The sequence below is a fragment of the Megascapheus bottae genome, chromosome 11, assembly GCF_031878675.1.
Source record: "Megascapheus bottae isolate mThoBot1 chromosome 11, mThoBot2.hap1, whole genome shotgun sequence".
In the NCBI taxonomy this organism is placed as follows: Eukaryota; Metazoa; Chordata; class Mammalia; order Rodentia; family Geomyidae; genus Megascapheus; species Megascapheus bottae.
In genome coordinates this window covers 60,618,107-60,631,276 of record NC_143519.1, presented here as the reverse complement: position 1 = coordinate 60,631,276, position 13,170 = coordinate 60,618,107, and the positions used below count along the sequence as shown (strand labels likewise).

The 13,170-nt window shown below is 39.2% G+C and overlaps 1 protein-coding gene across 3 annotated transcripts in view; it reads left to right on the top strand.

Annotated features, from left to right (window-relative positions):
• Atp8a2 (ATPase phospholipid transporting 8A2) overlaps positions 1-13,170 on the top strand; it is a 445,427-nt gene that overhangs the window by 158,556 nt on the left and 273,701 nt on the right. The window lies entirely within an intron of this gene.

Genomic DNA, 13,170 nt, shown 5'->3' with positions numbered 1-13,170 from the left:
AAAAAGGAAACAGAATGAGATAAGCAAAAGGGTGATGATTAGCAGAGGGAAGGAGTCAGAGAGGACAAGAAAACAGAAGATCGCAATCTAAAATTACTTGGTTTGAAGCCTGGAAAAGCAGAGAGTCCTGTCATGACCCTACATATCCCTTTCTCCTACTTTGGAAAGGGGTAAAACAAGCTGAAATAAAAGTGTTTATAATACTAACTGCCAGGTCAATACAGATATGTCATCAATGTGTTTTGAAGATCAAACAAGTATTGAAAGCCAACAGAAGGCTTCTAAATTAAATATCTTAATAGTTATAAGCAACTGAATTTTAAATAATACATTCCAAGATACATTTCTTTTGCCATTCCTGGGGCTTGAACTCGGGGCCTGAGTGCTACCCTTGTGCTTTCTCAAGGGTAGAGCTCTACCACTTGAGCCACAGCACAATATCCAGCTTTTTTCTATGTATATGGTACCAAGGAATCAAATCTAGGTCTTAGTGCATGCTAGGCAAGCACTCTACAACTAGGCCAAACTTCCAGCCGTATTTTTTTATCATTCAAAATGAGTGAATTTAAGCTGGGTAACACTAGCTCATGCCTATAATTGTAGCTACTCAGGAGAGTGAGATCTGAGGATCTTGGTTCAATGCTAGCCCTGGAAGTAAAGTTCATGTGGTAAAGTGCTCAAATAATAGAGTGCTCAAGTGATAAAGTAGAAGCCAAGCAAGTCCTGAGTTTAAATCTCATCCTTTCCCCTCTCCCCCACTGAATTTGAATCAAAAAGCAGAGAATGTGATTTTTTTCTCAAAAATTCTTATCAGGGGCCAGGACTATGGTCTAGTAGTAGAGTGCTTGTCCAGCATGCATGAAATCCTGGGTTCGATTCCTTGGTACCACATACACAGAAAAAGCTCAAAGAGGTGCTGTGGCTCAAATGGTAGTGCCCAAGGACAGTGTCCAGGCCCTGAGTTCAAGCCCCAGAACTTGCAAATAAATAAATACAGTTCTTCTCAGTATTAACTGAGAAATATAAAAGATTTTTTCTGGCTTCATTTCTTCCCCCCCCTCCTTTTTTTTTTTTTTTTTTTGCCAGGTCTGGGGCTTGAACTCAGGCCCGGGTGCTGTCTCTAAGTTTTTTGTAGGTTAGCACTCAACCACTTGGGTCACAATACCACTTATAGCTTTTTGGAAGTTGATAGGAAATACGGGTCTCACAGATTTTCCCGCCTGAGTTGTCTCTGAGCTGTGATCCTTAGATCTCAGCCTTCTGAATAGCTAGGATTATGTGCATGACCACCAGCATGCAACAGTTTTCTGTTTTTATAAGGTAAATAGGAAACCTATAAATTTACCATCTACACGTTATTTATATAATTTTTATAGCTAATTAATTTCATTTGTGGCCTCATTCTGTCTTTGTCTCTTTTGGGGACTTGTGGACACTGGGGAATTTTACCTTGATCGGAATGGCACCACTTGGATCATTGTTCCCCAAAGAGGTCTGGATCTTCTATGCTTTCTGTATGACTGCATAGTAGCTTTACAGAACATCTCCTCCACATCATATCCATGGCATATTGCACAGTGCCTAACTACATTAGTAGGCCCTTACTTTGATTAAACAATGAATTTTTGGCTGTATAAGTTCTCTTCCCTGGTTCTCATTCCTTAATAGCCCTAATCTTGCTCATGAGAAATAGCATTACTTCCCAATCTTTTCTACCTTCTTGTCCCATTTCTCAAACTACATTTAGAACTCTATGTTTTTTAATTTTTTTCATAAATTCTTTTTTGTGCTGGCACTGGGGCTTGAACTCAGGGCTTGGCCGTTGTCTCTTAGCTTTTTCCTCTCAAGGCTATTGCTATACCACTTGAGCCACTGCTCTGGTTTCCTGCCTGGTCTGACATTGAACCTCAATCGTCAGATCTCAACCTCTAAATAACTAGGATTAGAGGTGAGAGCCATGGGCACCTGGCTTGTGTCTATTTTCATTGGCAGTTACATTGTCGAGTATCACATGGCAGGTGAATAGTGCATTTTGTACCTCAGCACAAATTGCAGTGCTTATGGGCTCTGATGACAGTTGAGGTTTATGTGTAATTATATGTTGATCAAATTAGTGATTTGTTATTAGTAAGTACAAGTTGTGTCAATTGCATGTGCCTCAAGGGTAGTCTTATCTCTGAGCTGCTTTTTGGAAAAAATAGTCTATTTACTCAAATAAAGTAAAGAATATAATTCTTCTGACAATCAGTACTTTAGGAAGTTCTTTGTTTTTATTTCAGTTCCTATTTCAGGTTAACCAAAGATATTATTTAAAAGTAAATTCCTTCCGTCTTTTGTAGTGTGACACTTTTTTGGTATATGGAGTTAGCTGAGATCTATAAAGTTTAGGTGTGTGTGTGTGTGTGTGTGTGTGTGTGTGTGTGTGTGTGTGTGTGTGTGCTGGCTGATACTAAGGCTTGTACTCAGGGCCTCAGTCTCTTTCTTGGCAAGTTCATTCAAGGTTGGTACTCAACCACTTGAACAATATCCTCCCTACTGGCCTTTTGTTGATTAGTTGGAGGTAAGAGTTTCAGAGGCTTTTCTGCCTGGGCTGGCTTCAGACATTGATCTTAGATATTAGTCTCCTCAGTAGCCAGGGTTAATAGTCACTGAGCATATAAGATTTTGAATATAAATTGTCTCTAAATATATATTAAAATTTTATTTACCTTGCAAGTACAAGGAAAACTTCATAGCAACAATGGATTATATATGATCAGTTTTATATAGTCAAATTTTGGGTGAAAGAATTTGAAATAAGCAAGAATGAATGAGAAAATGAACATTTTGTGGTAGAAAGAAAAAGTGATTGTTAGTAGATCTAAGTTTGTAAGTAGATCTAACTAGAGAATTGCATTTCCTCACTGTTACAAATTACACAAATTTAAATAAAAGGCATGAGAAGTATAGTTTAAATAAGAAAAACAAATCTTCCCAACTTTGGAATCTTTTTGGAAAAAAGAATAAATGAAGTCTTTGAAATCATCAAGTGCTAAAAAAAAAAAGGTGCAGAAATACACTAGTACAAATATGCCTTAAAATACATAGTCCATAAGGGCCCAAGTTTCTACACAGTGGGAAGTAATTATCTAAAATTACTTGAGCTACTATGGTGATTGAACTCTAGCTGCTAATTGAACCTTCAGGTTTAAAAATACACAGGCCTCAGCAATTCAAAGTTTATAAATTATACCATCTTGTGGGAACCCACACCCATGTGTTGGGGCAGTGAAAGATGAAGGTTTTTGAGGAGGCAAGGGGAACGGGTGTCTTGTTACAGACGTTGTTTCTGCAAAGCCTTTAGGCATTGCTGATAATTCCATAGACTGTTTTTTAAAAAATAGAGATTTCAGGGCCAGGAGTTTGGCCTAATGGTAGAGTGCTTGCCTAACATGCACGATGACCAGAGTTTGATTCCTCGGTACCACATGCAAAAATAAATAAATAAGTAAATAAATAAATTTTAAAAAAAGCCAAAGTGGTGCTGTGGTTCAACTGCTAGAGCTCTAGCCTTGAGAAAGTCTAAAGACATTGCTCAGGCCCTTAGTTCAAGCTCCTGGACTGGCAAAAACAAATTCCCAGAAATAAATAGAGGTTGCTTGTGTCCTTTGACTGTTACTTTAAGTTTTATATTCATCTTTTAAAAAATTAAGTACAATGACTTAATGAACCAAAAGGCATACACTGTATAACCCATATTTATTTAGTTCTCACTGTAGCCTGTCACGTGACTGGCTATGTCTTCAGTGTACAGATGGATCTATTAGGCCCAGGTAACTTACCAAAAGTCACATAGCCAAATAGATTTACTGATAGTGAACCTCCAGGTGTTCAAGTGGTTTATTTCTCCATGGTTCAGCTTTTTTTGATGTTCTGAACTTTTAACTTTTTTAAAAGAATTTATTAACGTTGATTTTTATGTCATATTTTAAATGACAGGTTTAACATACAAGTGTTCAAGGAGGGAATCTCTATTTAAATTTTTAAAATTGTTATTATAAAGGTGATGTACAGAGGGGTTGCAGTTATATAATTCAAATAAAGAGTATATACTTCTTTTTGGATGTCATCCCTTCCCTAGCTCTCTCCAACCATTTCTCTCCCATCTTCATCCAGAAGTTGTATAGTTCATTTTCAATGTAATGTGTAGTGAGTCCCACTGCTGCTTTTGTGTTCTGAACTTTTTCTAGTGATAATTGAATCTAAAGGAATTTTGATGCTCTCTTCCAAGATGAGGCAGTGAGACTGGAAGATGATGAAGTAAGAAATTTATTCTTTGGTCCAACAAATGTACTGAGTGGGCAGGTGGGAATACGCAAGGTATAGAAGGTACCTTAAGTAGATGTTGAGGTTTAGTTAGGTGGAGGTAGACAAATGACAGACCAAGATAACATAAATGCTTTAATGGACAAGTAGGAGAATCTTGTATGAAGGAGTGCTCTGAGGATCACAGGAAAGCAGATGTCTTTAGGTACATGTGTCCATGTGGTCAACATCTATGTGATTCTCATCTATGGAGCCTATCCAGCCTTTCTCTGTGCAACTTGTGTTTATATAGTCTATGTGCTTTGATACTAGGAGGTCTGCATTTATGGGGTTCACATCATGTGGTCAATGTCTGTTCAATCCATGTCTTTTTTATTTACTTATTTATTTATTATTTTTATTGTAAAGATGATGTACATACAGGTTACATTTAAATAAGTAAGCAATGTTCTTGTTAAACATTGTTACCCCCCCCATTATTTTCTGTTTCCTCTTGTTACCTTCTCCCCCCACTCCCTTCCCAGCAAGTTGTAAAGTTCATTTCTCACATAGTATCTTATGACTATCACTGCTGCATCTGTTCACCCTTTGTCCTTTGTGTCACCATTTCTGTGATTCCCCTTCCATCCCCAAAGCAGATAAACTTATAAACAATAGAAAGGGTACTGAAAATAGAACAACAACAACAGTGACAACAGCAGGTAACTAATATTCATTACATTCTCCTCATCTCTTACTAGACTGAGCAAACCTTCATGTATGCAGTTTATATTCAATCCATGTCTTATATAGTCCATGTCTATATGATCTATGTCTCTGTGGCCTGTGTCTCTAAGTCCCTTCATAGATCCTGCTCTTCTCTATCTGTCCCAGTGGCTCTTCTCTATGGGGTCAGTCAATATAGGCCATAGGAAAGTGATTGCTTCTGAAACAAAATTGGTATATCATAGCTGGATAAGCTCTTAAACATAGATTCGGTTCAAGTAGTAGAGCAATTTGAACCCACCAGGATCTTGCTGCTATGATGCTTTCATAAGAGCAGTCTGGCAATGCTTTGAAATCAGCCATTTCTCCCCAAATAGCCCATAAAGAAATATTTGCCTCAGAAACCAAGCTACATCTTGGCCGAATCCTGGAGCTTGAACTCAGGGCCTGGGTACTGTCCCTCAGCTTCTTTTGTTCCAGGCTTGTACTGTACCACTTGAACCACAGTGCCACTTCTGGCCTGGAACCTTCTAGGATCTTGTTTCATTCTCCTTTTATCAAGAGAAGTTTCAGACTGCTTTAAAAATCAGCTGTTTCCCTTAGGGAAATGTATGTGTCTGCGTGGCTTACAGCTATATTGATGGGGCCAGCACCTATGTAGCAGATGTCCATTTAGTTTGTGTCTATGACACTTACATCTACATAGCCTGTATTTATGTTTCTGATATAGAAGTGTATGCATCTGTCATGTATGTGGCCTAAGCTTATGTGGCTTGCCTGTATGTAGCCCACATGAGTGTAATGTCTATGAGGACCATGACTATGTGTAACAGGTCTGCATCATGTCTTTCTGGGCTCTGGTCTGTTCTATATGAGTTTATGTGACAGACATGAATATGCCTCACTTTCATATGGGTTACGTGTATGCATCCTTGCCTGTGCCCCTAATGTCTGTCTGGTCCTTGTCCGGGCAGTGCATTTCTATGCAGTTCATTTCTAGGAGGCCAGTGTCTCATGGAAGAGGCCAGGGTCCTGATAGCCTCTTCAAGGGCACACATCTCATAACTTCTTCCCACTAAGCTATACCTTCTAAAGATGCCACCCCAACTCAGCAGTGCCATAGGCCAATGATAAAGTACATGAACTTTTGGAGAACAACTAAGATCTTACCCATTATAGACAAGGAAACCTGGAGAAAACACTTATTTGCAGGCAGAAATGGTCTAGCCAGAAGATTAGATTTTTGTACACTGATGGACAGTCTGCAATGTTGAATTGAGATATGACTGTGGATGGAGATGCTAACACTCACCACTGTCTCATATGTTCTATGAACCAGAACACAAGGGGACTACTTTACAACGAAAATTTCTTGTCCCAAATATGTTGTGTCTATATGGCTGACACTGATTATATTGTCTGAGAAGCTGTGTTATATATCAGAAAGTGACTTGGTAAGCTTGGATTTAGTGTGGAAGGATACTTCATTTGGAAATTTAAACATATAATGGTATCAGGTATGTGGTTCTGGCTCAGACAGCCTGACTAGACACACCCAGGCCACTTTTACTTTGACTGGTTTAATAATCTCAATAATCTTCCTTTCAGACCACTCTCTGAGCCACACTTTTCCCTCTTAGTGTTACTTCCTATAGTCAGGTCTTACTGACCCGGTTTCTACCCCAGAAACCATTCCTTTTCCTTAAGGTGATGTCATATAGCTTCCCATTGGTCCTTCATGTTAGTTCATCCTGCTGCATTTCCAGTTCTGGAATGAATGTCTCTCCAGCCTTCCAGTCACCCAGTGCTTCTCTTTCTGCAGTCCACACTAAAAAAATGAACTAGGCCTCTCCTGCCTTTGTTTGTGTCCTTTGTCTCGTGAATGGCAGCTGTACCAAGCAGCACTTTCTGCAAGTCTCCTAAACCTACTATGATTGATTGCCACACTCTAGAGAGTTTAAACAGCAGAAATTTATCATTACAGTCTGGGGGCTGAAAAGTCCAAGATCCAGGTGTCAGTAGTTCTCCCTGAAGAGTTCTGAGGGAAGAATCTGTCCCCAGTTCTCTTCCAGCTTTGGGTCAGGCACGTTCTCCCTCTGTACATGATTCTCTAAATTTCTCCTTTTCGTAAGAGCACCCGTCCTGTTGGATTAGGGCCCACTCAGATGCCCTTGTCTTAACTTGATTACCTCTGCAGACCCTATCTCCAAATAAGGTCCCATTTTGAAGGTAGGGCTCAGTATGTCTTTTATTGTGGAACACAAGTCACTTCTAACCCTGTCCTTTTCTCATAGCTTGTATGGACATTCATCATAAACATCCTAAACTCTTGTGTGATACTTGGTGCTTAGTCATCTCTTCTATAGGAGAGATTAATTAAAGGTCTGTTAGTCAACTGTCTCTGTAACATATGACAAAAGAGTTTGTCATATACATTCTCTGGCTTGTTGTTCTCATTAGTCCCTAGTTTCCTTGAGCGCAGGAAGCAAGAGCAACTATGTATCCTCCCCCTTAGCACATAGAAAGACTCACAGAGTAAACACATAACTGTTATCAAGTATATCTGAAACTTGCTGTAGACTATTACAGCCACTTCAATTTAGGCATGGTTGACTAGAAAAAAATTGGTTTAGAAAGGACAATAGAATGACAAACCATATAACTGAAAAAATAAACATTTAATGGTTTTTTTTTTGTTTTTTGGTTTTTTTTTGCCAGTCTTGGGTTTGAGCTCAGGGTCTGAGCAATGTCCTTGGACTTTCTCAAGGCTAGAGCTCTACCACTTGAGTCTCAGCACCACTTCTGGCTTTTTTTTTTTCTTATATGTGGTACCTAGGAATTGAACCCGGGTCTTCGTGCATGTTAGGCAAGCACTCTACCACTAGGCCAAACTCCCGGCCCACATTTAATGTTTTTTAATATATTTTTATTGTAATTAATAGAAGGGTTACATTATATTCACCAGATAGAAGGTGCATTACTTCACAAACACTGATACCCTTTCTCATGTCTTGATCTCCATTTCCCTCCCCCCACCCCTGCCCCTCATCTTGTTTTTTGAAGTTAAGACTATTTAAAAACTATAGTGACTTTGGTAGGGTGGCTTATACCTGAGATTCAGGAGGATTATGACTCAAGGCAATCTTGGGCCAAAAAAAAATTGAGAGACTCCTTCTCAACCAGTTGCTGGGTTTGGTAGCATATGACTATCACCCCAGCTATGTGGGAGGCTGAAATCAGAGGGACTGAAACTCTAGCTAAGCCCAAACTAAAAAATCCCTGTGCAATAATCTCAACAGAAGAAAGTTGGGTGAGATGGCATGCACCTGTCATCCTAGCTAGAGTGAAAAGTGCAAAATGAAAGGATTGAGATCAAGGTCTAGGCCTAGGCAAAAATGTGAGTCCCTATTTCAAAATAACCAGTGCTAAAAAGGCTCAGCAAGTTCATGTCCCGGTATTTTTGTTTAAAAGAAGATTTACAACAAATTCATAGCTTCTAGTAGGTCCATTTTCAAGGTTGAAAAGATAAAAAATCCCTCCCAAGCTTCTTCAGGAATATTCTTTCATTTTGTATAAAGTAATAGCTCAAGATGTAAATATCTTTATTCCCTTGTGTACTGAAATGCTGCCAAATAGTTTATCCTGGATGAAATGCTGCGTATATAATATTATTAGTCTCTAGCTTTGGACAAGAGTTTTCTATTGGGCAGAAGCTAGCATAAATAGGGCAGCAGAATCCAGTAGACAGCATCTTTCATTCTTTCCTTTCTCATGGAGATCATTCTCTCCCTTCTCTTACACACCCTACTTCCCGTGTTCCCGTGTTTTTAGGCTTCATTTAGACAGCTTCTATTTTTCAGCCTAAAACCTCCCCCCACACAAAATCACAAATACAGCAAAAATTGATCTGATCTTATTCATTGGGTCAATTAATTTCTAACTTTCTGCTAATATTCTTATTGTAATTGAGAGAGAACATATGGTATGCATATCAAAGTGACATAATAATGCAGATCATATGGCAGAGACAGTTTAATTTTATAGTAAAATCAGTGGCACTCTTAGACATAGAAACTACCATTATTCAGTTAAGGTCTCTCCTTCCTTCTTAAAAGCAAGGGATAGGGAGGGAAAATCAGGCCTAGTATTGGATATGCTTTGCTTCTAATATTTTTTTCTAAGTCAATTAAGACCATATGGTCATAAAAAACCCAAAATAGGTGATTCGGGAATTTAATTTTGTGGTCTTGAAAGTATTGCTATTTTTGTTTGCAAATAGTGGAGAATAATACATGCATAGAACAATTTATAACTCACTGGATCCATTGGGGAAACAAGCCTACTTCAGATGCTGTATGTAGAAGAGAGAAGTGGCAGTATGGATCTTCCACAGAGATGACTAATTGGTTGCGTCTCAGCTCCCTCCCTCTTTCATGTAACAACATTTATCTTTTGTGAAGGGAATTTCACAGTGTCAGTTTTCCTGCCAATTTGCCTCTGTCCTAATCCTCATTTTACATGCATCACCGCTCTTCTGTCATTGATGAATCTTGGCTTGAGGGGAATGATTTTATGTGACAGAGCTGTGGTTTGCTAAATGCAACTGGGTCTAGTCCTCTCCTGAACAAAAAGGCCTTCCAGATTGTTTCTTGAGAGAAAATTTTACAGGAAAATCTTAAGACGGACCTTATACTGATACATATAAAATATGCTTCTTAATAAACACATTTTGATGCTAATCAGATAAGTGTAGTGTTGAATGATAACCTAACCAAGAGGTTTAGTTAATGAACAGGATGTTTATTTTCTCTTAGTACTTTGGACATACCAAAGGCAACTACATCATCTATTGAAAAAGAAAGTCCTGAAGAGTCTTATTTCTCATCCTTCATTTCAATTTACCAGGGCAATAACTACTTCTGGAACTGACATGGGGGTATTTTCTAGGGATTAAGTCTGGTTCAAAGGCCTTTGGCTGTGCCTGAGGCCATAGGTTTCATGTATCTAATAAATGCAGGTCCCCCATTGTCACAGCTTAATTACAGTATTTACATCTTAGATGTTGACCTTGGATTTTCTAGGACTTTGGGCTTGTTAAGCATGATTTGCTTTGCAGTTTCTGGCTCAGCAAGCAAATAAGTTTTCTCAGATAATTGCTAAAGAAAACTAGATTTGTGGATTTGTAAGGGGGAAAACTGGTCTTTAGAACCGACAGTGGTCCTTTCTAGAAAGGCAATTCAACAGTCATCAACCTTGAGTTGTGATCAATATTTCTTTTTTTTGTTTTTTTCCATATATTTTTATTGTAATTAATAGAGAAGGGTTACATTATATTCACCAGATAGAAGGTGCATTACTTCACAAACATTGATACCCTTTCTCATGTCTTGGTCCCCATTTCCCTCCCCCACCCCCGATTTCTTTTCTTCTCTCTTTCTTTTCTTCTCTTTTTCCTTTCTTCGCTCCCTCCCTCCCTCTCTCCCTCCCTCCTTTCCTTCCTTCCTTCTTCCCCACCTCTCTCTCTTTTGTGCGTGCGTGTGTGTGTGTGTGTGTGTGTGTGTGTGTGTATACTAATACCTGGACTGGGCACTGTCCTTTAGCTTTTTCACTCAAGGCTGGTTCTCTACCACTTGAGCCACACCTCTACTTACGGCTTCTTGCTGATTAATTGGAGAGGTCTTATAGACTTTCCTGTACAGACTGGCTTTGAACTTCAGTCCTTATATCTCAGTCTCCTGGGTAGCTAGGATTATATGCATGAGCCCCCAACACAGGGCTGTGACCTATATTTCCAGCTTACCAGCTATATATAAATGAAGAGTTCCCATAATCCCTTCTTCTGATTTGATAATTTGCTACCATAGCTCAGGACAGCACTTCACTTATGTTTATTCATTTGTTATAAACGTTATTATTTTTTAAAAGTATAGTTTAAGAAATGCAGGGTTAGAAGGGCAAGGTTAGAAGAAAGGATCTGAAATCTCTGTGCCCTGTAGTCATACCACCCTACAGAAGCATCTATCCCCACAAATATACTTAGTTCAGAAGCTGTATTTGTCAGATTTACATTGTGGTGACAAAATACAGGAAACAAATGTTAAAAGGAAGAAAGTTTTATTATACTTGGATCTTTGTTTTCTTAGGTTTCTGCCCATGGTTGACCCAGTTGCTTTGGGGCCTGTGACTAGGCAGAACTTCATAGTAACTGGAGTATGTGACTTCATGGCAGAGAGAGAGGAGGAGAGAGGGAGGGAGGGAGGGAGGGAGGGAAGGGGAGAAATAGAGAAAGGAGAGGGAGGCAGAGAAGCAGAGAGGCAGAGAGACATGGAGTATGTGTATAATGGTGGTATATGGAGAAGAAGGAAAGAGGAATGGGGTCATTCAACATGACCTAACTTTGTTCCTCTAATCCCCAGTGGCTCATGCCTGTAATCCTATCTACTCAGTAAGTTGAGATCTAAAGATACTGGTTCAATGCCAGCTGGGTCAGGAAAATCTCCAATTAACCACCAAAAGGCTGGAAGTGGAGCTGTGGCTTAAGAGGTAGAGCAATAGCTTTGAGCACAAAAGCTCAGGGACAGTGTCCAGGCCATGAGTTCTTACACACACACACACACACACACACACACACACACACACACACACACACAACACCCCACAGATTCTAAACCATAACACTCCCTGCATCTTGTCTTTTTAGATGCTTCATTATATAGGTATATAGGTACGATTGGTTAAGTCACTGGCCATTGGTGACAAACTCAACCTCCAGTCCCTCTCTGCTGGAAAGAGCTCAAAGTCCCAACCCTCTAACCTTGGCCTTGATCTCACCTGTGGCCGGACCCTGTCCTGTAGTACTAAGAGACCTCCACTCACCAAACATCTGTCTCATCACCGCACAAAAGACACTCCTGCCACTCCAGAGATTCCAGTAGTTTTAGGATCTGTGTGTCAGGAAATGAAGGTGAAGACAGAATATATGTTTTACAGAATCCTCTCCTATCCATGCCAAGGCCCTCCTACTGTTGGCTCTGAGGATTCTGTCCTGCACCTCAGACTTCAGGATGCTTCATTACCTGCTACAGACCTTGGATGAAATCCTAGTTCAAGAGCAGCTTATTCCTTTCAATTGGGGCAATGTCGTTCTTTCTGATGGCAGCATAGAATTCCTTTGTGTATAAATACCACATCTTGTTGATCCACTCATCAATTGAAGGACATCTGGGTTGGTTTCATATCTCCGCTATGGTAAATAGTGCTGCAATGAACATCATTGTGCTAGTGGATGCATAGGCTCAATGGTTTCCCTCATTTGTCATAATTAGTATAAACTTTGGACTCTCCTAGCAGAGGTTTACAATAGGGAAAAACCTAAATACATAAGGCCATACAGGATGAGGCTAAATGAAAGGACCTCCAAGATATAGAAACAAGAGCCATATAAGGTGTGTCTGTTGTTCTTAATGTACTATGTTACTTCTCATCTCTTTTTTTGTCCTTTGGTTATCTCATATTGTTACAGTATCTTACCTTATTATCTGATATATTGTATATATGCTTATTTGTTTATTTGAAATAGGATAGGGAAGGGGGTAAAACAAGATGAGGGAGGGAAATAGGGACAAAAACATGAGAAGGGGTAGCAATGATCGTTAAGTAATGTACCTTCTATCTGGCGAATATAATTTAACCCTTCTATTAATTACAATAAAAATATAACTGAAAAAAGAGCAGCTTATTAGGTAGGATGGACATTGATTAGCTAAGCAGGAAAACCTGAACTGTGGACTATGTGAGCTAATTCCATGGAAAGTTTCAGAGCAAGATTGAGAGTCAATGTTAAGTATGTCTATAATTCTTTACTCAGCTGGGAAGTTGCCCTTCTCTACAGGAAAACTGAGGTTTTTCTGACTCTCTAGGTTATTCTTCACTTCCCTAGCCACACTAGGGTTCACTCCTGTTTGGTTAAATATTTGTTTTTTTTTGTTCATATATTTTTATTGTAATCAATAGAAGGGTTACATGATATTTGCCAGATAGATGGTGCATTCATTCCCATATATTGATACCCTTTCACATGTTTTGGTCACCATTTCCCTCCCCCCCACCCCACCCCTCATCTGTTTTCCCCATTCCCTATCCAATTTCAAATATTGGTTA